The following is a 22071-nucleotide window of genomic DNA, read 5'->3' on the forward strand; positions in this document are numbered from 1 at the left end:
TGCGGCCCAGTCAATGCAGTGGTCCTCACCTAGGGGTCAGGCCCGGAGTATCTGAAAGAGTTCTTTCTGGGGTCCTAAGGGGAACTGAATAAATGGGTGCCTAATCTCTGCGGTAGGACCCGAGGATAATACTGTTCCTTTCCTCTTCTTGGAAGTGAGGACAGCGGTTTTCTTACCATGATTCGACATGATGTATCTGCAAGAAAAATGAAGAATATAACATAAACTAACTAATTCAAGAAGTAATCATGAATATAGTTAAACTAACCAATCCAACCAACTGAACAATACTCAGTAGTTTAATCTAAATGATAGAAGTTTATATAGTAAATGACATAAGAAAAGCATGATTATTTTCAACATGAAATGAATGAACTAGACTCTATAGGAACACAAGAAAGAATGAATGTTCCAGAAAGCATTGAGTAAAATGGAAAAGAATAAAAGCATAAGCATAACTGTAGTGAGAACTATGAATATTAATAAAAAATTAGCCAAATAAAACAAAATTAGTAAAAGAGATGAAGAAAATAGAGAGAAAAGAGTAAACAAATGCAATATGTTGGTGGAGGGAGGAGCTTGGGTCGTCTGAGGAGAGTTGTTAGCCGTCCACGGGCATGGAGGTGAGGGCGTGTGAAGGAGTTGCAACGGCTAGGGTTAGGTTTTGGGGAAGGGTATGATGAATAGTGAGGGGGTATTTAAAGAAATTGGGGCACACGGCCGTGGGACACGTCCATGTTCCCTCATTTTTGCCTGTATGTTTCGTGATTTTAAAATTTGGGCTCGTCTGAAATTTGGCCCACGCCCGTGTTCTTTGGGCGTGTCGAGGCACACGACCGTGTCGCACGGCCGTGTCCTACTTCGTTCGCTTCTCCTACGCCCGTTTTGTTTTCTTAGTTTCAACCACGACCTCTAGATACGGGCGTGTCGCACGCCCTTGTTATTTTGATAGATTCATCCACGGCCATGGCGCACGGCCGTGGCAACTTATCGTATCCCGTGTTAGGGAAAATTTTTACCCTATTTTCACACGGCCGTACCGCATGGCCGTGTTGCCTCCCGTGGTGTAAGCATGGCCTAAGGCACGCTCGTTTGCCTGGCCGTGTGGATTAGAAAACCTGTGTTTCAAGGACTCGGTTAGTGAATAGATGTTAAAAACTAAATTTTTAAAGAAATCAATATTGTTAGTGCTCAGGTTACCTCTCGAGAAGCGCTTATTTATAGTCTAAGCTCGACTTACATCTTTTGTTGCGTGGTCATGGTGGTTCAAGGAATTTACACTCCTCATCCCTACTATCAGTTTTATCAACATAAGGGTTAAGGCGAGTACTATTTACTTTGAACGTGCCGAATTTGGGATGAATTACCTTGACTGTACCGTATGGAAAAATGCTAAGTACCGTAAGAGGGATTTCTTCATTCAGTTCAGAAGTGGTAATACGAGGGTCTACTGCGTCTAATAGCACTTTGTCTCCAACCTTAAATTAATTTGGGGAAAAATTTAGCTTGTCATGTCGTGGTTTTGGTTTATCGTGTGTTCTCTATTTATGTGTCTGCCATTCATCTAGCTCCTTGACTTATAGCCTTCGTTCTTCATAGATAGGTCGTTTGTTGTTGCTTGAACAAAGCTCATGTATGCTTTTCAAATGTGGTTCTTGTAAAGAAGGTTGTACCACATGATCAGTATTAGTAGCATGATTTATAGCACCTTCAATATTCAAAGTGTTACTCGTGTTACGAGATTGAAGAGTGATTACTTCCTCACCCACACGAAGTGTGAGTTCACCTATACCAACATCAATAATGGTTCTAACAGTCGCTAAAAAGGGTCGTCCTAAAATCAAAGGTGCGTTACTATCCTCTTCCATGTCTAGAACAATAAGGTCTACTGGGTATATAAATTTATCGATTTTAACAAGAACATCTTCAATGATACCTCTAGGAAATCTAATGGTTTTATCAGCCAATTGAATGCTCATTTTAGTTTGTTTGGGTTTCCCAAGACCTAGCTGTTTAAACATTTTATAAGGAATAACATTAATGCTTGCCCCTAAATCACCCAATGCATTATGAACATCTAAATTACCAATTAAACAAGGAATCGCAAAACTCTATGGATCTTTCAATTTTTTGGGTAGCTTATCCTATAAAATGGCTGAGCTAACTGTATTCAACTCGACGTGCGACGCCTTATCCAACTTTCGTTTGTTTGCTAGACGTTCCTTTAAAAATTTAACTGCATTCGGCATCTACGAAAGAGCTTCAATAAATGGTAAGTTAATATGTAATTTCTTTAAAAGTTTAAGGAATTTACCGAATTGTTCATCTGAGTGGTGTTTCCTTGTCGCATTTGGGTACGGAACACATGGTTTGTACTCTTTACTTATATGCTTTTGGTTATTGTGGTCCACCTTACCTTTACCTTTACTTACCATAGTTTCTTGCCTCAGTTTTGGTTCAGGTTCCACTAACCCTTATTTGTCTTGGATGGTAATTGCATTGAGTTGTTCCCTTGGGTTAGATTTAGTGTTACTCGGCAGGCTACCTTGTGGTCATTCAGAAATTAATTTAGTGAGATATCCTATCTGAGTTTTGAGCCTTTGGATTGACGCTTGTTAATTCTTAAGTGATGTCTTGGTATTCTGAAAATGAGTTTTTGACACCGAGATGAATTTTTTTAGCATCTCCTCAACGTTCGACTTTTTCTCTTGTTGGTAGGGTGGTTGTTGGAAGCCTGGAGGTGGTGGTCTCTGATTCCCTTGGCCTCCTCATGAGAAATTTGCGTGGTTCCTCCAACCTGCATTGTATGTATTACTATAAGGATTATTTTGAGATCGAGGATTATTACCCATGTAATTTAACTGCTCGTTCTCCATGTTGTGGCCATAAGGTAGGTATTCTGAATTGCTTGATCCACCTCCACTTGCTTCGCACTGCATTACTGGGTGAACCATTGAAGAACCAAGAAAAACGTCAATTTTTCTATTCAAAGTTCTACCTGATTAGAGAGCATGGTGACCGTATCGACGTTAAAAATGCCAGCTATTTTCGTTGGCTTCGTCCTCATGACTTGCCACTGATAATTATTTAGTGACATCTCTTCTATAAATCCGTAAGCATCCTCAGGTGTCTTATTATTGATAGTTCCACCAGCAGCTGCGTCAATCATCTATCTAGTCGAAGGATTCATGCCATTGTGAAACATTTGAAACTGTAGCTAGAGTGGTAACTCATGGTGAGGGCATCTTCGCAAAAGGTCATTGTATCTCTCCAATGCATCGTAGAGTGTTTCTAAATCCATCTGTACAAAAGAAGAGATATCATTACGTAATTTAGCCGTTTTAGTCGGCGAAAAATATTTTAATAAAAACTTTTCGGTGATTTGTTCCCAAGTAGTGATTGACCTTCGTGGTAACGAGTTCAACCACTGTTTAGCTTTGTTCCTCAATGAAAAAAGGAATAAATGAAGGTGAATGGCATCATCAGAAATGCCGTTGATTTTAAAAGTGTCACAAAATTCTAAGAAATTCGCCAAATGAGCATTTGGATCCTCGTCCTGCAAACCATGAAACTGAACAAACTGTTGGATCATTTGAATGGTGTTAGGTTTCAGTTCAAAATTATTTACAGCAATAGCAGGCCAAACTATACTCGATTCAGTTTCTGTTAAAGAAGATTTAGCATAATCATACATAGTACACGGAGCAGGATTCTGATTTACTGGATCAGTGGCAATCGTAGGAGGTAGTGGATTTTCCTGGTTTTTAGCCATCTCCTTGGTTGTGGTTGAAGTATCATCCTCTTGCTCTTCCTCTGTGTATTGTAAGCTTCGCCTTATTTCTCTTCGCTTTCTCTAATCGTGCGATCGATCTCACTATCAACAAGAATGGTCCCGACGGGTTTCTTCTAGTCATACACTATAAAAAACTCGCCAGGAACGAATAAAAGAAAAATTAGAAAAGAAAATAAAAATTTAAATTGCAAATAAACTAAAATGGCTAAAGTAATAAAAATCGAGTGTTCCTAATATCTTCGCTCCCTAGCAACGGCGTCAAAAACTTGATACTTGATTTTCGCGACAGGTTTTAGAAATTTATAATTAATCGTTCTTGAAACTAACTATTATCACGGTGAAGGCAAGTGTACCTATCGTACAGTAGTATAGCTTTAGCAAGACCGGATTGTCAAACCCAAAGGAACCAAGAGTACTAGTAATTACTTTCTTTTTATTATCTAGCCTAAAAATTAAGTGATTTGTTTATCTAAACTAATTAACTAAACTAAGGGTGCACAGAGAGAAAATTGGGGAAAGCTTTTGGGAAAATATGATTTATTAAGACAATACCCAAGGGGAAATCTACCTAGACTTCACTTGTTATTTGACTCTGAATCAGACGATTTATTCATTTGACTTGATCCGTAAAAATCCCTAAGTTATATTATTATCTCTCTTGAGACTAATAACGTCTAACCCTTGGGTGATTAATTGAAATCTCTTTCTAATTAATGCCCTAGTGTTGCATTAACTTGATCTATGGATCCCCTTATTAGGTTTCACCCTAATCCGGTAAAATCTTATCACCCTATCTCTAGGCATGCAATCAACTCCGCTTAATTACGACAAATTTACTCATAGACAAGGTCTTTTCCTCCACTGAATAAGAGCATTAACTTGAGTCAATATCCTGGAATATTAAAACAAGAATTAAGAACACATAATTAAGAACAAGTCAAATATTTATCATACAATTCAGATAATAATAACAAGATCTGTCTTAGGTTTCATTCTCCTTAGGCATTTAGAGGGTTTAGTTCATAATTATGAAAGAAAACATCTCAAAAGAATAAAGATAACAAAACATAAAGAAAACCCAAAACACCTGAATGGAAATTGAAGGGAGATCTTTAGTCTTGAGCGATGAATCCGACTTTTGAGATGGATCAATCGGCTTCCCTTGAGTAATTCCTTGCCTCCTACTCCGTGTGTCTATTCTAAGTGCCTCCTTAGGTGTTTAAATAGGCTTTTGAATGCCTAAGAGCCCTCAAAAGTGGCCTTTTCTGAATAGGACTATACTTGGGCTTGACAGGGAAACGCCCATGTGACACGCCTGTGTGCGATTGCTCCAGCCCGTGGTCAAGGCTGTTAAATAGGCACGGACGGGTAGTCTACCCGTGTAAGTCGTGCTTCGATCCTGCCAAATGGACACGGCGTGTGGCTTACCCGTGTGAGGAAGTCCAGGTCGTGTTGATTTCCCATGTGGGTCCATTTTCTCCATTTTCGGCCCGTTTCTTACTCTTTTTACTCTTCTATGCTCACCTAAGTATAAAATAGGAAAATAAAGAATTAGGAGCATCAAATTCTCCAAATCTAAGGAGAAATCATCCATAAATGTGCTAAGCATGGGATAAAAATATGTATAAGTTACAGTTTATCAATAAATTACAAATTCTTTTCCCAATTCAGGTTGTACTAAAATCGATGCCTCAGTCAATAATGCTTTCAATTTCTTAAAACTTTGCTGACATTTTTCAGACCATTCATATTTAACATCTTTTTGTAAAAACTTGGTCATAGGAGTGGCAATCATTGAAAATCCTTTCACAAAACAACGGTAATAACTAGCTAGGCCTAAAAAGCTTCTAACATCATATACATTTCTCGGTGGTTTCCAATCAACAATTATCGAAATCTTACTTGGATTAACCTGAATACCGTCAGCTTAAACAATGTGTCCCAAAAATCTAACTTCTCGGAGCCAAAACTAACTTTTACTAAATTTAGCAAACAACTGCTTATCTCTTAAAGTCTACAACACATTCCTCAAGTGCTCGGCATGCTCGGACTCATCTCGAGAATAAATCAGAATATCATTGATGAACACAACCAAAAGGTTATCTAAGTACGGTAGAAAAATTCTATTCATCAAGTCCATAAAAACAGCAGGACCATTAATTAGTCCGAAAGGCATAACGAGAAATTCATAGTACCCATACCTGTCCTGAAAGCAGTTTTCGGCACATTTGACTCTTTAAATCTCAACTGATAGTAGCCAGATCTCAAATCAATTTTCAAGAATACCGTTGCTCCTTTTAACTGATCAAACAAGTCATTAGTTCTCAGGAAAGGATACAAAGCCTCATAGATCCATCTTTCTTCTTTACAAATAACACTGGAGCACCCCATGGAGAAAAACTTGGTCTCACAAAAAACCTTGGTCTCGTAAAACCTTTATCTGTCAACTCTTGCAACTGAGCTTTGAATTTCTTCAATTCAATTGGGGCCATCCTATACGGAGTAATTGATATCGGTGAAGTCCTTGGTACTAAATCAATAGCAAACTCCACTTCTCTGATCGGTGGTAACTGTGGCGACTCATCCGGGAACACATCCAAATATTCACAAACTATAGGCACTGATTCAATTTTCAATTCAGACATCTTTGTATTCAACACATAAGCAAGATAAGCTTCACAACCTTTCCTTACATACTTTTGAGTAGACATAGATGAAATCACAATAGGTAATCCACTTGATTCATCGATTTTAACCCAAAGAACCTCACCATTTTCACATTTCAATTCAATAGTTTTTTGTCTAAAATTTACTACAGTATCATGTAATGTCAACCATTCCATACCCAAAATCACATCAAATTCATCAAATGGCAACAACATTAAGTCGGCCGAAAAACGGTGACCTCGAATTATCAAAGGACAATCCTTGCAAACTTTATCAACTAGCACATATTTGCCTAAGGGGTTTCACACTTTAATCACAAACTCAGTAAACTCAACAAGAAAATTCTTACTAGATACCAAACTCACACAAAGATAAGAGTGAGTTGATCCAGGATCAATCAATGCAATAACATTAGTATCATAAAGAGAAAATGTTCCAGTAATCACATCGGGAGATGACGCATCCTAACGAGCACGAATGGCATATGCTCTAGTAGGTGCTCTAGCCTCAAATCTCATGGCTGTATCCTTCATTCCACCTTTAATGCTAGTTCCATTTTCGATATTTCTCGGTGGTCTACCTGTATTGATAGTATTACTTGGCTTTGCACTCAAAAGTTTTTCTTTCTCGGCCATCTCAGGGCAGTCTCACACTTGAAATAAGCTCGGTCATTCATCCTACACTCGCCGGGATGTCTTATTCCACAATGCTGACATTCAGGTTTGTTAGACCTAACATTACCCACACTTTCCATTGAAGTAGCTTGACATTTAAAACTCGAATATTATTTCCCGTGGTCTCTATGTGAATACCCAGCTGATACATTTGAACGAGAATTCATTTCTCTAGATTTCTTTGACTGAGATTGAAATGACTTACTCATCGGCCTTTTTCTTGCATCTCTAGCCTCACTCTCGACTTTTCTTTTCTCTTTGCTTAGTTTTTCTGTTTTGCAAGCTCTTTCAACCAATACAACAAATTCCTTTAGTTCCAAGATTCCAACTAACAGTCAGATATCCTCATTCAGCCTATCCTCGAATCTTTTACACATAATAGCCTCGGAGGAAACACACTTCCAGGCGTACTTACTAAGCCTGGAAAATTCTAGCTCATATTCTGTCACTGACATTCGACCGTGTTACAGCTTAAGAAATTTCTTGTGCTCCTGATCGATCAACCGCTGACTGATATACTTCTTTCGGAATTCTTCTTGAAAGAACTCCCATGTAACCCTCTCTCTCGGTACCACATATACTAGTGTATTCCACCAATGATATGCTGTGTCCTAAAATAATGATATGGCACATTTCAAACGTTTTTCGAGTGTACACGATAATTCATCAAATACCTTGATAGTATTCTCAAGCCAAAACTCGGCTCTCTCGGGATCATCATCTACATTAGCCCTAAGTTTCTCAGCCCCTTGCTTTCGAATCTTATCAACTAGAGACTTATTCTATCTTACCAAATCCACACCTTGAGGAACTATGAGAATCGGTTGGGAATAAGAGGGGGTGGAGGATGATGAGCATTCGGATTTGTTCGAACAAATTCTGAATACCACTCATTCATCATATGGAGGAAGGCTTCCCTAGCCCCTCCTCCTTAACTGGCCATGGGAGCTCTATTTTCAAATGACGCTACCCCTTGAGCAGGAGCTGACACATTACTTTCTACATCATCAGCTACAGCTCGGTCGGGATCCATTTACTATTAAAAACACAATTTAAAATTGTCAGAAGTTATCACAATATCACAGTTCATATACGGCATGTATAGCTAGACTCTTACACATGCTATGTTAGCTGAGAATCGACTAAACCATAGCTCTAATACCACTAAATGTAACATTCATTACCCATATTCGATGCTAGAATAGGGTACGAGGCATTACAGAACTTAACACACGAACTTTCATACAATTCCAAGTTATCAATTTGTATCCAAATTAAAATTTTTTGCAAATACTCATAAAGTCCCTAATACAAGCCTACGAGGCCCAAAACATGCTTTGAAAGTGGTTCAGGACTAAAATAAGAACCTTCGATCCACGACTGGCACCTGAGTTGACATTCTAGGGCAATTCCTGATCATATGCTCCATAGGTCGACAAGCTAGACAAGCTCCCATTCTCTTCCAACACTCGCCTACATGACCTTTCCCACAATCAGCACAAAGTGGCATCCCTGGATTAACAGTAGGGGGCCCTACTCTATCTGGCCCATTAACTCTAGCCCTAGCCCTAGGCATCTGTCCTACACCAGGAGTCTCAGCCTCCCTCTTATTCCTACCCCTTTCTTTCTCCCAATTTAAGCGCTCAGTGCGCTTTACCTCCTCCGCTATCTTTGCCTTCTCTACAAACTCTGAGACAACTCGCTCCCTTTGTGGAGCTATCAGTACCTGAGGCTACCTCTAAGTCCATCCTCAAACCTCACGCAATGCTCATACTTCGTTGCCACCATTACTCTCACATACCTACTAAGGCGTAAAAACTCAGCCTCATACTTCGCCACTGATTTGTTCCTTTGGGTCAAATTCAGGAACTCCTTCCTTCGAGCATTCATATAGCTTGCATCCACATACTTCTTTTGGAATGCATCTTTGAAGAACTCCTAAGTGACCCGCTCCGGTTGGGTGCCCTCTTTCACTGTCAGCCACCATTAGTGGGCTTCTTCCCTAAGCAGTGACACTGCTCCTTTCAAATTTTGCTCAAGTGAGCAGTCCAGGTCCTGCATTATCCTTTCAGTGGCCTCCAACCAATATTTCGCCACATTAGGAGCCACACCAGCCGCGCCCTTAAAGATCTCAGCCCCGTTCGAACAAAGTTGCTCCGAAATTCTCAACATTGCCTGCGACAATGCATCTTCTCCCGCGGCCCGGTCATTGTAATATCCTGATTTTGGGCCTAGTCAGAATAGTGGTTTCGTGACCACAAAATCCGAGATATAAATAATTATTTTATGATTATTTTAAGGTCTATGATATGATTGCATGATTGTGTGAAAATTTCGTGAAGAAATTTTATGCATAAAATGCTTAATTTGAAATTTGGGACTAAATTGAATAAATTGCAAAACTTGTGTTCTAGAAGTATTTTGCATAAAATTGAATTAGATTATTAATTAGAGGTCCTTAAAGAGAATTTTACCAATTTCTAAGTCTACGGACAAAAATTGGACATGGATGGAATTTTTGGAAAGTTTAGTAGTAAGGGCATTTTGGTCATTTAGGGGTAAAATGAATTAAAATACAAAATTAAAAGCCAATTTTGCTCATCTTCAACCCCATGGCCGAATATAGCAAGGAGAAACCATGGCTAGGGTTTTCAAGCTTCCAAGCTCGATTGTAAGTCCGTTCTAGCCTAGTTTTTAATGATTTTTACGTTTTGGAGTCCCTTAGCTCGATTTAGCTTATGCTAGCAATAATTTAACCTAGGGTTTATATTTGGAAAAATAACCATAGGTGAAATTTGTGTATTTTGGTGTTTTATGATAGAATATGAGGTTTTAAATTATGTTAGACAACTTGTGCTACTCGGTTTTAAGTGAAAACGAGCAAAAGGGCTTAATCAGAAAAAATACCTAATAGTCATAAGTACATGTTAGAGTGAGAATTTGATGTTGCCATAGAAGGAAAAATGATCAGCATGTTATAAAACATAAGAAAATAGGCTGAATTTTAATTTACGAGCTTTGGGGCAAAAGTGTAAATATGCAAAAGTTTAGGGCAAAATTGTAATTTTTCCAAAATATGATTTTGGGTCAATTTGAATAATGTGAGTCCTAATTAGACTATATTTTAAATGATAGAGCAAGGAAAACTGAAATTGGGCTAAAATGGGGAAAATACCAAGTTGTGGACGAAATGGTAAAAATAGCCATTTTAGCACACGAGGTAAGTTCATATGTAAATGTTGGTAACATAGTTATTATTTTAAATGTTTTAATGTTTTTAAATGATATGATAATTATTATGAAATATTATACTTGTGATAATTGTTTGATAATATGTCAAATTATGTGATATACTTGGAAAATATGAAATACTACAGAGTATCAGTATCGGCATTCCGTAGAAGATGGTTGAGACACATGATTTGGAAAAAGGTCCCGTTGAACCTTAGGAATGGATTAGGATACAAGTGACATGTCTTTGGGATATTTGGGCATCCGAACTCGTTGAGTTGAGTCCGAGTTCGTGAGATGTAACTAGGCATCCGAACTCGTTGAGTTGAGTCCGAGTTCACTTATGGATGCGAACGCCCGAGCTCGTTGAGTTGAGTCCGAGTTCACTTATGGGCGGGTTACATGGTAGCATGGCTACATATGTGGCACTTATGTGCAAACTTTCCATGTATCCGAATTATATTCGATGTGTTCAGCGGGTAGAGTTCTACTCAAATGGAGGAATACTCAAGATGAAAGGGACGTATTGGTAAGTGTTGTGAAATGGATAATTTGAACAGGTATGTACTTAACCCTCGGGTTGAAAACTCGATATAACAACAATATGGTAAGATGATAAATGAAAAGGTGATATGAATGTCTTGGTGATGATTATGCAAATGATGTTTTATGTTTGCTTATATGGTTATGTTACTTGCTATTTGCATGTGAGCTTACTAAGCATTTATGCTTACTCCTCCTTTTCATTCCTTGTAGTGTTGACAAGCCAGCTCGGAAATCGGAAGCGGTCGGAGGCACGCTCACACTATCCGTATACCATCTTGACATAATGGCTTGTATATTTTGAGTATGGCATGTATAGCATTATAATCATTTTGTATATATGGTCTTATGATATGGTTATTGAGTGGTATGGAAATAGAAATTCTTGGTAATGATTAGCCATTGGAATGGCTAATCATGATCATATTTGGTATTATGTATGTCAAATTGCTAGCTAATCCATGGAAACCATGAAATAGGTAAAATTTACCATAAAATAGATTCAGACAGCAGCAGTGACGTGAGTTTGAAAAATCACTAAAATAGTAGAAATGGAATTAAATAATGAATAAGTTATGGAATCGAAGCTTGATGAGTCTATTTTCATATGGAATAAGCGAAACAGGTATATGAGCTATATTTTATGAGATGTTTAAATTTTTGTGAAATAGGGCCAGAGCGATTTCTGGATCCCCTGTTCTGACTTTGGAAATTCACCATAAATTTTAAAAAGATAATTAGAAATCACGCTTTATATGTACAGATTCCTTATTGTGTCTAGTTTTATTAGAGACAAACAGCATAGTCATTGAAGCTCTGTACAGGGAGATATCTGATTTGTAATACACAGAGGTCAGAGTAGTTGAACCCTGAAACAGGGGAGACTTTAACTAATAAACTGTACTAATTGGCCCAACCAAAAATTCTAGAAAAAAATTAGTAGATATATATATGAGTCTAGTTTTAGGAAAAATTTACGGAATTAGATTTCGAGTTTCGTAACTCGAGATATGATTTTTAAAGCGACTGTGATGCAGTTAGCCAGCTTGTCTGGAAATTTTAAAATGAATTGTATGAGCTGTTTAATTAATGAATTAAGTCCGTTAACACCTCGTGTTCGACTCTGGCAACGGTATCGGGTATGGGGTGTTACATTTAGTGGTACCAGAGCAGGTTTAGTTGGTTCTCGGACTAACCTAGCATGTGTAAAAGTTTAGCTATACATGCCACTGATCTGTGATAGTGTGATATCTTCCGACGCGTATGAGTACCGTCTTATTTAGACAGGGTACTCTCCAACCGAGCTGTGCCGACCATTTTCACAGTTATGTGAAGGTATTTTAGTAAAATTATGATTATGATAAGTCTCGGTTCAGAAAAGTATGAATAAAGGTTTATGATACATATGTGATAATATGTGAGATGAAAGTTCATGTTGTGATAAATATTCATATTTGCTTAATGCTCATATGATGTAGTGTATGTGGCTTACTTGATAAGATGAACGGAATAAATAAAAAGTAGTAGAGGTATGAATAAAGGTCATAATATCATAATACGAATGAAAATGTCCTTGTCTTGATTGGACGTTGAATGTTGATGAATGTTAATGATATACAAATTTTATGAGATAAAGGATTATAATGAAATGAACTTATCTATGTTAAATTGTTGGACCGAATTGTATGATTGTAATGATATGTACATGATGATGCACGAAATGAAAGTTGAGATTGTGATGCAAATATCTATGTTTGTTTGGCCTTATATAATGTCATGAGCATGAATTAATTTAATTAATTGAATGGATAAGTAAAGCTGTCTAGAAAACATAGAATATATGCATAAGTATATTGTCTAAATGGGACAATAGGAAAATTGGTGTAAGCCAACATGAATGAATGACATGATTTTGATGATGTTACTATGATGATGGAAGTTGTGTCATATGTGTATGTATAAGAAAGTCGAGTCAGAGGTCCTACAACCCCTCCCCCTTACCAAAGTGGTACTTATAATGGAATTTCATGAGATTTGTATTGAATAAGTTTTCGGTTGAGAACCCAAAGAGTTCAAATGATAGAATAATTATAAGTATGATCCGAGATTGAAAATGAGCTGATAAGTAAAGTCGAGCCGAAAGTATCGAATTGATATAAAGATTATTGGAATTATGCATTGTCCCGATTAGAGAAGGAATTCTCTTTGGTAAATCAAAATTTATTCGAATCGACATTCTTTAGTGAATGATTTAATATGAAATTTGTGACGAGAACTAGTTGGGGAAATGATATTTCAAATGTGAATTGTCCGAGTGTGATGATTATGACCAGGACAGATTTAGCGATCTCTTTTGAGATGTTCTATGTGTTCACCCATTCTCGAAATATTTCTATGGCTATTGATCTTGAAGAAATTCTTGTTATATGGGAATGTCTTCTAATTTGGTGTTGGATGAAAGCATTGGTAGTCCGATTGGTTTATAATTTATATTGCTCTATTTCATCGGGTATTCTATTTCATTTAAATCGATAAGAATTGATGAGAGAATTCATATGATATTATGATTCTGTTTCTTCTACTTGATGCTTCATCGATATATATGTATGGGAAGATATATTGATCTTGTTATATTTGATTTCAGTGGGATTAAATAATGTTTTCTTTTGGACTTTCTTTCTTTGAAGAATTATCGGGTATTCGTATTTTCTCTATGAATTTGGTTTTCGATTCTCGGCATAGTATCGTATCTTGGGTTTCTTTATCCCGGATCTCTTTATTCGGATTTCTTTATTCGGGTTTCTCTATCTTGGATTTCTTTATTCGGTTTTCTTGTTATCTTTGTTCCATAATTTGTCAATTATGACTCATGTTCAAATCGTTCTTCATTTCGTGATAATCATGTCAAATATGACTATACTTCTAATTTGATCTTGGTAATGTGGTGATTTTAGTATTGGAATTTTTCTAATTTACGTGTAAGGATTTGACATCGATAAAGGCATAGGTGATAAAAGCGCGAGTTTTAGTCGGTATGGTAAATTATTTATTTGAAAGATTTCATGTGACAATTATGTCGGGATTATTTTTCCCAAGTCGATAATAGAATTTCATTTTGTACGTATAAAAGAGTAAATAGTTTGAGCGAGAAGTGTATATTTATTAGAAAGAGTTGAATATTAGTTTAAGTCACTACGAATGATAAGGTTTCCATCTTGTGAAAGCTGAAAAGTTTATTACATGTTGTGAGTTCGGATAGATGAGAATATTGGTAGCAAGCGTCGAACTAGACTAGTCTACATTGAGCAATGACTTCGACTTTCAAGTAATGTATTGTTGTATGAATTGTGATGTGTTTCAAGACGGTGAGGTAATGTGATAGTTTAGAGCATCCGATGTTACATAAAATCGGAGTTGTTAAAGGGTTAAAGCGAGCATTGGGATCTATCAAAATTATCCTTGTCAATGTTGATATTGGGATGGAAATGAGAAGGATTATTCTTGAGGCCATATCGTAATTATTTCTATGGCGAAAAAGGAAAATGGGATGTATCCTATTGTTAAATGTTTGGCGAGATCTATAAATCACATCAGTATTGAATGAATTCCCACTCATCGATTCATGGAATTTCGTGTCTCTTTAATTGTCGGATTTCTTGGAATTAGGTCTCCATTAAATCAAGTTGAGATCCGGGTTTTATGTCATGATATCATGGGAAATTAAGAAGGGTTGAAAATTTAAGAACAGTTGAGAGTTGAGGCGTAGCTTTTAGATCATATGAGAAATTGAAGAGATGTATTGGAGTGCAGTCTAAGTGCAAGTTCTTGACACCAAATATGAGATTAAAAGTGAAGACCACTTTTACGGTAAGATTTTGGGGCGAAAATCACGAAGGGGAGAGTTGTAATATCCCGATTTTGGGCCTAGTCGTAATAGTGGTTTCGTGACCACAAAATCCGAGATATAAATAATTATTTTATGATTATTTTAAGGTCTATGATATGATTGCATGATTGTGTGAAAATTTCGTGAAGAAATTTTATGCATAAAATGCTTAATTTGAAATTTGGGACTAAATTGAATAAATTGCAAAACTTGTGTTCTAGAAGTATTTTGCATAAAATTGAATTAGATTATTAATTAGAGGTCCTTAAAGAGAATTTTACCAATTTCTAAGTCTACGGACAAAATTGGACATGGATGGAATTTTTGGAAAGTTTAGTAGTAAGGGCATTTTGGTCATTTAGGGTAAAATGAATTAAAATACAAAATTAAAAGCCAATTTTGCTCATCTTCAACCCCATGGCCGAATATAGCAAGGAGAAACCATGGCTAGGGTTTTCAAGCTTCCAAGCTCGATTGTAAGTCCGTTCTAGCCTCGTTTTAATGATTTTACGTTTTTGGAGTCCCGGTAGCTCGATTTAGCTTATGCTAGCAATAATTTAACCTAGGGTTTATATTTGGAAAAATACCCATAGGTGAAATTTGTGTATTTTGGTGTTTTATGATAGAATATGAGGTTTTAAATTATGTTAGACAACTTGTGCTACTCGGTTTTAAGTGAAAACGAGCAAAGGGCTTAATCGGTAAAAATACCTAATAGTCATAAGTACATGTTAGAGTGAGAATTTGATGTTGCCATAGAAGGGAAAAATGATCAGAATGTTATAAAACATAAGAAAATAGGCTGAATTTTAATTTACGAGCTTTGGGGCAAAAGTGTAAATATGCAAAAGTTTAGGGGCAAAATTGTAATTTTTCCAAAATATGATTTTGGGTCAATTTGAATAATGTGAGTCCTAATTAGACTATATTTTAAATGATAGAGCAAGGAAAACTGAAATTCAGGCTAAAATGGGGAAAATACCAAGTTGTGGACGAAATGGTAAAAATAGCCATTTTCGCATACAAGGTAAGTTCATATGTAAATGTTGGTAACATAGTTATTATTTTAAATGTTTTAATGTTTTTAAATGATATGATAATTATTATGAAATATTATACTTGTGATAATTGTTTGATAATATGTCAAATTATGTGATATACTTGGAAAATATGAAATACTACCGAGTATCGGTATCGGCATTCCGTAGAAGATGGTTGAGACACATGATTGGGAAAAGGTCCGTTGAACCTTAGGAATGGATTAGGATACAAGTGACATGTCACTTTGGGATATTTGGGCATCCGAACTCGTTGAGTTGAGTCCGAGTTCACTTATGGATCTGACGTCCAACTCGTTGAGTTGAGTCCGAGTTCGTGAGATGTAACTAGGCATCCGAACTCGTTGAGTTGAGTCCGAGTTCACTTATGGATGCGAACGCTGAGCTCGTTGAGTTGAGTCCGAGTTCACTTATGGGCGGGTTACATGGTAGCATGGCTACATATGTGGCACTTATGTGCAAACTTTCCATGTATCCGAATTATATTCGATGTGTTCACGGGTAGAGTTCTACTCAAATGGAGGAATACTCAAGATGAAAGGGACGTATTGGTAAGTGTTGTGAAATGGATAATTTGAACGGTATGTACTTAACCCTCGGGTTGAAAACTCGATATAACAACAATATGGTAAGATGATAAATGAAAAGGTGATATGAATGTCTTGGTGATGATTATGCAAATGATGTTTTATGTTTGCTTATATGGTTATGTTACTTGCTATTTGCATGTGAGCTTACTAACCATTTATGCTTACTCCTCCTTTTCATTCCTTGTAGTGTTGACAAGCCAGCTCGAAATCGAAGCGGTCGGAGGCACGCTCACACTATCCAGTATACCATCTTGACATAATGGCTTGTATATTTTGAGTATGGCATGTATAGCATTATAATCATTTTGTATATATGGTCTTATGATATGGTTATTGAGTGGTATGGAAATAGAAATTCTTGGTAATGATTAGCCATTGGAATGGCTAATCATGATCATATTTGGTATTATGTATGTCAAATTGCTAGCTAATCCATGGAAACCATGAAATAGGTAAAATTTACCATAAAATAGATTCAGACAACAACGATGATGTGAGTTTGAAAATCACTAAAAATAGTAGAAATAGAATTAAATAATGAATAAGTTATGGAATCGAAGGATGAGTCTATTTTCATATGAAATAAGCGAAAGCAAGTATATGAGCTATATTTTATGAGATGTTTAAATTTTTGTGAAATAGGGCCAGAGCGATTTTGGATCCCTGTTCTGACTTTGGAAATTCACCATAAATTTTAAAAGATAATTAGAAATCACGCTTTATATGTACAGATTCCTTATTGAGTCTAGTTTTATTAGAGACAAACAGCATAGTCATTGAAGCTCTGTACAGGAGATATCTGATTTGTAATACACAGAGGTCGAGTAGTTGAACCCTGAAACAGGGGAGACTTTAACTAATAAACTGTACTAATTGGCCCAACCAAAATTCTAGAAAAAAATTAGTAGATATATATATGAGTCTAGTTTTAGGAAAAATTTACGGAATTAGATTTTGAGTTTCAGTAACTCGAGATATGATTTTTAAAGCGACTGTGATGCGTTAGCCACTTTGTCTCGAAATTTTAAAATGAATTGTATGAGTTTGTTTAATTAATGAATTAAGTCCGTTAACACCTCGTGTTCGACTCTGGCAACGGTATCGGGTATGGGGTGTTACAGTCATACTATCCAATCCCAGCCACAGGTGAGGACGGAGCCTCTTCTACTCCAACATTGGGCACATGGCCCGATGCCGACGATTCAGCCCTAAAACTTCCGCGACCTCGGCCACGGGCCGTTGTACCTCTTCTAGCACTCATCGTCGATTCACGTATTATCTGTGTGACAGCCCAAAATTGACCCTAGTCGGAAGGTGGTCTCGGGACCACAAAACCGAGGCATAAAAATAATTAAAAATTTATTTTGATGCCTATAATATGTGTGTGCTCATGTATGACATTTTATGATGATTGATTTAGTGTTATAAGGGTGAATTCCACAAGAAAGGACTTAGTAATGAACTTTGAAAGTATGATAGGAAATGTGTGATGACTAATTAAAGCATGCATGCAAAATAATGGACTTGCATGTCAAATTCCCCTTTATAGGTGGTGGCCGGCCATGACAAGGAGGATGGGCTAAACATGTCATGAAACATGTTTTGTTGGTGCATTAGGGTGAAATAATAAACAAAGGTGTATGGGTGATAAAAAATGAAAAAAAAATGTGTGTGAGTGTGGTAATCCCCCATTGCCGTGAGTTGTAGAGAAGGAAAGAAAAAATTTTGTTCATCCTTTCTTTGAGCCAAAACTAAGGAAGAAGGAGGATTTTGCTTCATGCTTGGTTTGGAAGAGATCTAGAAGGAGATTTGGCCAAGTTTGCATCAAGATTAAGGTATGTATGAGGTTGTGTTAGGAGTTTCATGCATGTTTTGGTTGCTAACTTGATGTGCATGTTAGCCATGGCTCAAATCTTTGTTAAGCCATGGAAATGGTATTTGGCCAAAGTTGTTATGGTGATAAAGCCATTGCATGCTAAGTGTGAAGCTTGATGATGATGCATGCAATGATGGATTGTCTACTCTTGAGCAAGATTTTGAGCCTTCTTTTGATTTATCATGATTGAAGTTGAAAAGGAGCATGATTGTCATATTCGGCCATTCATGAGCATGGTTCATGCTTCTTGCATGTTAGTTAAAATTTGTATTTTGGATGGCTATGGACACCTTGAAAATTCGCCATGCTCATATTGTATATATATGTTTGCACATGATGTTTTGGCTATGAAGTAAGTGATGAATAAGTTGGTTTAAAGAAGAAGATGTTGAAGAATAATTGTGAAATTTCAAGCCCAATTCGCCTAGCACACATATAAGTGCTTGATGCTATATTATAAGTTTTGAGCCACAATATGCAAAGCATTAACTAGTAAAATGCATGCTGTTTTTGTGAGGTATTAAGTGCATAATTGGCCTCAACATGTACATGAATATTCGGCCTTGGGTAGCCTATTGAAGGCCTTAGCATTTCCTTGATGCTCAAATAAATTGTATTGAATTGCTTGATGTAGTATAAAATGTGCATGACCATTGTGTATTCAAGCTAAAGAGTGGCCATATGACCATTTAAAATCCTTGTCATATTCGCCATAAGCAAGCACAATGAGGTTTTAATAAATTGAATTTGTTTGAATTAGCTCAAGAGCTAAGAGGGCCACAATTGGACAAGGGGAAGGAAAAGGTGATCGAATAGCCGAAAAAGCCGTTCGACAACATCCGAGGTAAGTCCTCAAGAAGTGATCTTACTTGAATTATGTAAGATGAAACATGGATGTGTATGATTATTGATCATGTGTGTATGAGTATTTGAATTCCACCCGGGCTAAGTCCCAAGGCGAATATGCTAATGATTATAATTGTGTTTGAGCCTTAGTAACGAAAATGAAATATGTATGTCCAATGATTATTGATGTATGTGTGCATGAGAAATTGAATGATATCCGGGCTAAGCCCCGAAGACAATTATGCTGAAATTTATATCCGGGTTAAGACCCGAAGGCAATTGTGCTAGTAGCTATATCCGGGCTAAGACCCGAAGGCATTCGTGCAAGTTGTTAAATCCGGCTAAGACCGAAGGCATTTGTGCAAATCGTGATATCCGGGTAAAGTCCGTTGGCCTTGGTGCGGGTTACCATAACCGGCTATGTCCCGAAGGCGATTGAACGAGTACCGACATCCGGATAAACTCCGAAGGTATGTGATTTGAAAATTATGAGCTTGCTGGAAAATTTCAGCTAATGCACTTGTGAAATTTCCCAATGATAAGGTAAGTGCGGTGTGTGCTGCGTGCTAGGAGTAAGAGCGTATGAATATCCGCTCCTATGATGGAGCGAGTTATCGGCCTTAATGAAGCCGTTATTTGTGTATGAACATAAGAGTTGGGATGGTAAAGTAAGTATGATTATGTGAATGCGCATTAATGAAATGATGCATTTAACTATGTGAATGTATTGCTGTAATTAGAGTTGATTATATTCCTTGAGACTTACTAAGCATAAAAATGCTTACTCCATTGCTTTGGCTCTCGATTTTCTAGATTTATTTCGATAGCAATCGGATTCGGGATCGTTGAAGTCGAAGTCATCCACACTATCAAGCCCCCATTTTGGTATAAATTCTTGGTTGAACTTGAAATGGCATGTATAGGACTACCCTTGTTTGTTAAATATGTGGTGATGTAGTATGTACGGCCATGCGAAAATGGCTCGAAAAGGAACATGAACTTAGAATAATTGTGGTTTGTATGTATATATTTGGTGTCATGATGTGGCTATGGCTTGGAAATGGGAATGTTGGTCATATGATCAGCCATTGGCATGGTTAAAATGATCATATATGAACCTATGTATGGCAAAGACTAGTTGGTTCATGGAGACTACCAAATAGGTAAGACCTACCTTAAAACAGATGCTGCCAGCTGCAGTGACGTGAATGTGAAAAATCACCAAAATTCGTATAAATGGAATTAAATAGTGAATAAGCTATGTAAATGAACCTTGATGAGTCTATTTTCATATGGAAGAAACGAAATGGTCATAGGAGTTACATGTTAAGAGATATTAATGCTATTGTGAGACAGGGCCAGAACGGTTTCTGGGTTCCCTGTCGCAACTTTAAAAATTTACTATAAATTATCCAGAAATAATTAGGAGACATACCTTATATGTGCAGATTCCATTTTGAGTCTAGTTTCATTAGAAACAAACGGCACCAGCATTAAAGCCCTGTACAGAGAGATATTCAAGTTATACCGCGCGAAGGTCAGAGCAGTCGATCCCTGTAACATGGGTGACTTTAACTAATAAACTGTACCAATTGGCCCGACCAAAAATTCTAGAAATAAATCCATGGATGGATATATGAGTCTAAATTCAGGGAAAATTTACGAAACCAGTTTCCGAGTTTTGAAACTCGAGATATGATTTTTAAGGCGACAGTGACGCAGTTTTTCCAGCCTGACTGGAAATGTCCAATGGATGGGCAAAACAAGTGAACTTGGCTTGCTAACCCCTCGTGTCCGACACCGGCGATGGTCTCGGGTTCGGGGTGTTACAATTTTATTGGTATCAGAGCCACGGTTTAGTCGATTCTAGGACTACCGTGAGGTGTTTGGGGTCTAGCTATACATGCCATTAAATGATGAATCGATAGTGTGGTGATTTCTGACAATTTGACTTTGAGTTTGTTTATAGCAATGGATCCCGATCCCAACCGAGCAATAGCTGATGATGTGGAGAGTGTGGCGCCTGCTCCCGCACAAGGGACAGCGCCGGCGGACTCTCAAACCTATGGCCAGCAATCCGAATGATGAGGCTAGGCAAGCCTTTTATAGTGTGATGAACGAATGGTTTAATCAATACATTCGAACTAACACGGCTGTCCCACAACCTCCATTCCCGACAAATGCAACCCCGCACCTACAATACCTCCGAGAATCGACCAAATAAGGTCAAGTAAGCCCCAATCGATAGGATTGAAAACATGGGGCCACTTGAATTTAAAGCTACGGATGATGATGATGCCGAACGAGCTGAATTTTGGTTGGACAACACTATCCGGGTGCTCGATGAGCTATCTTGTACACCGATGAGTGCTTAAAGTGTACCATCTCCTTGCTACGTGATTCCACCTACTATTGGTGGAGTACTCGACTGTGGTACCTAGAGAGCAAGTGACTTGGGAATTCTTTCAAACCAAGTTCAAAAAAAAAAAAAAAAAAAAAAAAAAAAAAGTGAAAGTATATCGATCGAGAGAGTCATCGACCAAAAGCGAAAGGAATTTCTTGATCTTAAGCAAGGCTCTATGTCAGTTACCGACTACGAACGAAAATTTGTGAGGCTTAGCCGGTACGCGCGAGAATGCATTTCGTCCAAAGCTATTATGTGTAAACGCTTCGAGGATGGGCTGAATGATGATATAAGGATGTTCGTTGGCATTCTCGAAATACGAGAGTTCGTAGTACTTGTTGAGCGAGCTTGTAAAGTCGAAGAGCTTAGAAAGGAGAAACAAAAGCTGATGTGGGAATTGGAGAATTCGAAGAGGTCCTCGGAAAGTCTCTTCAACAGCAATCAAGAGATTTCGAGATGATGTGAACCGGTTTAGAGGCGCTTTGGGCTTTTCTAGACAAGGA

The 22071-nt window shown here is 37.4% G+C and overlaps 1 non-coding gene across 1 annotated transcript; it reads left to right on the forward strand.

Annotated features, from left to right (window-relative positions):
* The first annotated feature begins 3227 nt into the window (after positions 1 to 3227).
* Positions 3228 to 3334, forward strand: LOC128287541 (small nucleolar RNA R71). Its single transcript, XR_008278241.1, has one exon. It is a non-coding gene; the product is annotated as a small nucleolar RNA R71 (small nucleolar RNA).
* The last annotated feature ends 18737 nt before the right edge of the window (positions 3335 to 22071 follow it).

The sequence above is a fragment of the Gossypium arboreum genome, chromosome 13 (assembly GCF_025698485.1).
Source record: "Gossypium arboreum isolate Shixiya-1 chromosome 13, ASM2569848v2, whole genome shotgun sequence".
NCBI classification, from domain to species: domain Eukaryota; kingdom Viridiplantae; phylum Streptophyta; class Magnoliopsida; order Malvales; family Malvaceae; genus Gossypium; species Gossypium arboreum.